Genomic DNA, 6,944 nt, shown 5'->3' on the forward strand with positions numbered 1-6,944 from the left:
TGTACCAATCAAGACAAAGTGTATTCATACATCTTAATCGATTTTTCTTAGGAAATAATTAGAACCGAATTATTAACTCCAAGTCAAATGAACTACGCAGAAAGAGGATGAAGGATTTTATATATATATATATGTAGGTTTTCTCAGATTTTGGTTCTCAAATTCCAAAAAATTTGGTGGTGGTGTTGATCTCCAAAACTGACCGAAACGAACCGTATATATATATACTTATATGACCTTATTGCATAACAGAATCCGTAGCTCAGTGGTATGCTACGTGTGTTTTGGCCAACTGATCTCTGGTTCGGGCCTTCGCTTTAGGGCTTTAGTAACATGCTATAAATACCGCTCTTATCTTCAGCCGCCCCCTTGCTTAATGCTCTCTCCATGAGATGCTACTGGGCAATCATGGTTTTCAACAGTTATTTCTTCTTCTCTTTTCCTTTCCTTCTTGGTCTTGTTTCTCTCATCCCAAACCACTGTCTTCTTCTCTCTTTCTTTTTGATTTTGTTTCTCACATCCCAAACACTGAAACCGCTTTCAGATCATCTCTCACTTGTCCTTATTTCATAAAAGAGAAATGGCCAAGTCTATTGTATCCGGTGTGGCAGAAAGGCTTGGCAACTTGCTCATTCAAGAAGCGAACTTCTTGTCTGGGGTGAGTACCCAAGTTGAGCTGCTGCAAACTGAGCTCAAACAGATGCAAGGCTTATTAAAGGATGCAGATGCGACGCAAGATGAATCAGAGGCTTGCTGACGTTGTTGAAAATTCTTTCAGGCCATAGTTTTGAAAATTCTCATCTTGAACATGACATTGTTGGGTTTGACGATGATCTAAATAAATTGGTGGAGTTTTTGCTGAGAGATGAGGAAGGCAATAGAGTTGCTTCCATATGGGATACGGGTGGTCTGGGGAAGACCACTCTTGTCAAGATGGTTTATAACCACCACAAAATCAAGCAACATTTTGGGAATAAATTCTGATCAAGCTTCTCTCTGAGGATGAGGAAAGGGATGAAATTCAAAAGTTGACAGATGCAGAGGTCGTTGAGAAACTTCGTGAAGTTCAACTCCAGAAAAAATCCTATAGGTTTCCACCACGAACTACATTATCTAAATGAGGAAAGGAGTTGGGAATTGCTTGAGAAGATAGCAATCTCTCGAAGAAAAGGTATCACAACTAATTTTCTCCTTTGGTTATTAATTTGAAGAATATTTCTTTTATTTTATTTCTAAATTAATTTGAATGAAACATGATCTATTAATAATAAAAAATTTAAAAGTAAAAATAAATAGGAACTTGCAAATAATAAATTTATCTAGATATAAAATTTTAATTGTAAGATATTAGAGGTTTAATAAATATTAATATATAAATATATGCGTGTGTATAGATATGTGTGGGCACCTATGTATCTAATATTAATTTTGATTTGCTGCATGTGAATGTAGATACCAAATACTTAATCCCCAAATTTAAACCAAATATTACCTCTAGGGAAAAAAAATGTCTTATCTCAATTTTCTTTTGGTATGGTTAACTAGTATTTGATGAGGCAAAAATATAAAATATAGCTATTTGATGTTATTATTGTAGTTGATTTTGTTGTGGTTGTTGTAGTTCAAGAAGAAATGGTATTATTTTGTATGTTGTTGGCTTTACAGACTGTGTGACCAACGCTAATAAGCCTAATATTGAAAAATTAGGGAAGGAAATGATTGAATATTGTGGAGGTTTACCTTTGGCTATCACTGTACTTGGAGGCCTCTTAGTGTCAAAGCAGACGCAAGACGAGAGTGGGAGGATGACATATTAGATCATACATTTTTAAAGAAGACTTAGACAATAAGGTCTTATGTTTAAGTTATAATGATTTGCCTTGCCACTTGAAACCATGCTTTTTATATTTAGGCCATTTTCCGGAAGATTTTGAGATACTGACAAAGGAATTGGTTCAAATGTGGATGAGAGAAAGTTTTAATACTGCAAATTTTGCATGAAGAAGATAGTGCGGATACAATGGAGTATAAGGGAGAACAATATTTGAGGAAGCTAATGAAGAGGTGCATGGTTCAAGTGGGGGAAATTAGCAAACTTTGAAGGATCAAAACTTGCAGAATCCATGATCTTATGCGAGACTTTTGCATTTCAAAAGCCCAACAAGAAAATTTCCTCCAAATCATCAAGAAAAATATTCACTCCATGGAAGGAAGACTAGGGCACATTGGTAAAATTAGAAGACTTGCTATCACTTTGGAATCAAATGATAGTTACCTCAATGAATATCCTTACCTCAGGTCTCTTTTCTACTTTGTGCATCCTAAAGAATTTTATTTCAAGAAATCCAAGTTGCTTAGAGTCTTAAATCTCAAAAATTACAAAGGAAAAAACTTATCTAAAGACATTGGACGTTTTATCCATTTGAGATTTTTATCTTTGGAAAATAGCTATATATATGAGGTGTCATCATCCCTTGGCAATTTAAGGTGCTTGCAGACACTTGATTTACGGCTTAAGTTGGTTCTAGAAGTAGTGAGAGTGCCAAATGTTTTTAAGGAGATGGAACAGTTGAGCATCTTTACCTACCCTTTATTTATTGGGTAAGTGAGATGTTAGAATTGGATAATCTTCGTTATTTGCAAACATTGCTGAATGTTATGCCTGAAACCATCAAAATGGCCACAAGTTTCCAATTGGACTATCTTCGGATTCTTGGCATCAATAATGGAGGGCCCAATTTAATACTAATGGCCACAAGTCTCTGATTGGAATGTCTTCGGATTCTAATATCAAGTTGTCCACATATATATGAGCTAGGTGTACAGTACTGTATTAAGAAACTTCCAAAAACTCGCCAATTCTCTCCAAGTTGGAATTAAAGCTCACTAATCTTGAAGAAGACCCAATGCCAACCTTAGAGAAGTTGCCCAATTTAAAAATCCTCTGCTTCTTATATTACTCTTTCAACGAGAAGGATATGGTTTGTTTTGAAGGAGGATTTCCTCTACTTCAATCTCTTCTCCTTTCTAGCTTGGGCTTCTTAAAAGAGTGGAGGGTGGAGGAAGGAGCCATGCCCAGTCTCTGCCATTTGACAATTCATATGTGCTGTAATCTGAAGAGTATTCCAAATGAATTGAGGTTTGTCACAACCCTCCTGGAATTGGATATCAAATGGATGCCAAAGTAATTCAAATATAGGCTTGACGAAGGAGGACTAGATTTTGACAAAGTCAAACATGTGCCTTCCCTTGTAATCAGGTACAGTAATGAATTCTTCCATATTTGATGAATTTTAGGGTGCTTCTTTTCTTTTAAATCTGTCTCCAATTAATTCAATTTCCCGGATAATATTAAGCAAAATTTTTCATAATGTAAGGGTATTTCTTCTTTTGATTAGAATGAAGCTCTTATCTATTTTTTTTTTCCACTTATTTATTAGGTTTTGAACCCATGACCTATCTAATCATTATATTAGAAGCAAATTCTTTTTTGCTTCATCTTTTGGTGGACACTTAATTTTTGCCTCTATTATCAATAAATTAAATATTTTGTTGATTTTTCATTAGTTAAAGCAGAGTAGAAACTTTTGCTCTATGATTAAAGCCCAAAACATAAAAAATGAATTAAAATGAATATGACAAAACTCATTAAAGCAACATTTAGAACTATGTTTGTGCCGTCAACCAATATATTTAAGCTGTAGAAATCAAAAGAAAAACTGTCAAATAAAACTCATTTCTTAATTTATTGATAATAGAGGCAAAAATTAAGTGTCCACCACAAGATGAAGCAGAAAAGAATTTGCTTCTCATATAATGATTAGATAGGTCGTGGGTTTAAAACCTAATAAATAAGTGGAAAAAAAAAAAAGATAAGAGCCTCATTCTAATCAAAAGAAGAAATACCCTCACATTATGAAAAATTTTGCTTAATATTATTCGGGAAATTGAATTAATTGGAGACAGATTTAAAAGAAAAGAAGCGCCCTAAAATTCATCAAATATGCAAGAATTCATTACTGTACCTGATTACAAGGGAAGGCACATGTTTGACTTTGTCAAAATCTAGTCCTCCTTTGTCAAGCCTATATTTGAATGACTTTGGCATCCATTTGATATCCAATTCCTGGAGGGTTGTGACGAACCTCAATCCATCTTGAATACTCTTCAGATTACAGCACATATGAATTGTCAAATGGCAAAGACTGGGCATGGCTCCTTCCTCCACCCTCCACTCCTCTAAGAAGCCCAAGCTAGAAAGGAGAAGAGATTGAAACAAAGGAAATCCTCCTTCAGAACAAACCATATCCTTCCCGTTGAAAGAGTAATATAAGAAGCAGAGGATTTTTAAATTGGGCAACTTCTCTAAGGTTGGCATTGGGTCTTCTTCAAGATTAGTGAGCTTTAATTCCAACTTGGAGAGAATTGGTGAGTTTCTGGAAGTTTCTTAATACGGTACTGTACACCTAGCTCATATATATGTGGATAGCTTGATACTAGAATCCAAAGACATTCCAATCAGAGACTTGTGGCCATTAGTATTAAATTGGGCCCTCCATTATTGATGCCAAGAATCCGAAGATAGTCCAATTGGAAACTTGTGGCCATTTTGATGGTTTCAGGCATAACATTCAGCAATGTTTGCAAATAACGAAGATTATCCAATTCTAACATCTCACCTACCCAATAAATAAAGGGTAGGTAAAGATGCCTCAACTGTTCCATCTCCTTAAAAACATTTGGCACTCTCACTACATCTAGAACCATCTTAAGCCGTAAATTAAGTGTCTGCAAGCACCTTAAATTGCCAAGGGATGATGGCACCTCATATATATAGCTATTTTCCAAGATAAAAATCTCAAATGGATAAAATGTCCAATGTCTTTAGATAAGTTTTTTCCTTTGTAATTTTTTAGATTTAAGACTCTAAGCAACTTGGATTTCTTGAAATAAAATTCTTTAGGATGCACAAAGTAGAAAAGAGACCTGAGGTAAGGATATTCATTGAGGTAACTATCATTTGATTCCAAAGTGATAGCAAGTCTTCTAATTTTACCAATGTGCCCTAGTCTTCCTTCCATGGAGTGAATATTTTTCTTGATGATTTGGAGGAAATTTTCTTGTTGGGCTTTTGAAATGCAAAAGTCTTGCATAAGATCATGGATTCTGCAAGTTTTGATCCTTTAAAGTTTGCTAATTTCCCCCACTTGAACCATGCACCTCTTCATTAGCTTCCTCAAATATTGTTCCCCCTTATACTCCATTGTATCCGCACTATCTTTTTCATGCAAAATTTGCAGAATAAAACCTTCTCCCATTCACATTTGAACCAATTCCTTTGTCAGTATCTCAAAATCTTCCAGGAAATGGCCTAAATGTAAAAAGCATGGTTTCAAGTGGCAAGGCAATTCATTATAACTTAAACACAAGACCTTATTGTCTAAGTCTTCTTTAAAAATGTATGATTTAATATGTTTAAGCACATCCTCCCACTCGTCTTGTGTTTGCTTTGCTACTAAAACGCCTCCAAGTACTGTGATAACCAATGGTAAACCTCCACAATATTCAATCATTTCCTTCCCTAATTTTTCAATATTAGGCTTATTAGCATTGGTCACACAGTCTTTTCTTCGAGAGATTGCTATCTTCTCAAGCAATTCCCAACTCCTTTCCTCATTTAGATAATGTAGTTTGTGGTGGAAACCTATAGGATCCACATACAAAGCTATGAGTTTGTGACAGTTGGGGTCTTAATCATTTTAGTTCCTATTATTTTTTTTTTTTGGCAGGTGGAATCATCCATGGTGCAAAAGTTTCTACAAGCCATGAAAAATCAATAAAATATTTTCACTACTTTGCAACTTGTACGGGTTGGTGTCATTTATACAATTTGAAGGATTTGATTGCACAGACTTCTTAAACATATTCTCTGATGCCTATGTATAGTGCTGCAAAGAATTGGTTGTTTGTTTCATTAAGCTATGTTTATCTCACGGCAGTTTAGATGCATATATAGTGAAGCTAGTTCGGTTTGTCCTTTTGTTAAACAGTAGTAGTGCATCTTATTGAGTTGGGAAAATCAAATAGCATGGATGGAATCACTGTTCTTTCCATATCTTTACAGCTACTAAAGCACTAGTTATGTGAAATTGAGAAATAAACATTTATATTGACAAATTATGTTAGATGAACTTTTACTCCTTTTAGATTTTATGCCATAATTGGAGTTCTTGACATTCTACAACATACATAATGGAGCAATCATTAAGAGGGAATTTGGTTGCTCTTTTTAATAATTTAAATAGTATATGAGCTGTGAAATTCTTCTTGTAAACTAGGTGCCCAGAGTTGGGGGTCATCCCAGCTAGGGGACTAATGTGGTGCACTGAGTTCAAAATTAATCATGAGCTGCTCTTATTTATTATATATGCTTAAATATCACAAAATGTTTAGTGCAATTCATTTCTTAATAAAGCCAAAAATAAGTCATCCACAACAATTTCTTGGGCAAGAGCTTCTCTTGAACGGTAAAGTGATTGAATTCCTTTTAAGAAAACCATTTCAAAACCTTCAATTATGAATATTTCGAATAGCATCCTTCCACAAACAATATTAGTCTGACCATACCAGTACTGTCTATATGTTTCTATAACATAAATTCCTTCTTTCCCGAATAGTAAAACTTGCAGAATTTGGCAATCTCCAAAGATATTTGATAAATTTAACCATACTAACTTATGATTCATCTACAATTTAGGCATATTTTAAACTGCCAACCTAATATTACCATGAGATCAGCTTGACAACAGGAAAAGAAGGCAGGCAGATGTTGGTTTAGCATATCTGTATAAGCACAAAATAAAAGAGTGGGAGAAGATAATAACTAATAACGGTCTCTACAATCTATTTCAAGCATTTTCCATGATCTACGAATTACTTAAAAG

At 34.5% G+C, this 6,944-nt stretch overlaps 1 pseudogene; it reads left to right on the top strand.

Moving 5' to 3' along the window:
• Positions 1–266: 266 nt before the first annotated feature.
• On the top strand, positions 267–3,371 carry LOC111990269 (probable disease resistance RPP8-like protein 2; annotated as a pseudogene).
• Positions 3,372–6,944: the final 3,573 nt, after the last annotated feature.

The sequence above is a fragment of the Quercus suber genome, unplaced genomic scaffold (assembly GCF_002906115.3).
Source record: "Quercus suber isolate HL8 unplaced genomic scaffold, Cork oak 2.0 scaffold_282, whole genome shotgun sequence".
Taxonomy (NCBI): domain Eukaryota; kingdom Viridiplantae; phylum Streptophyta; class Magnoliopsida; order Fagales; family Fagaceae; genus Quercus; species Quercus suber.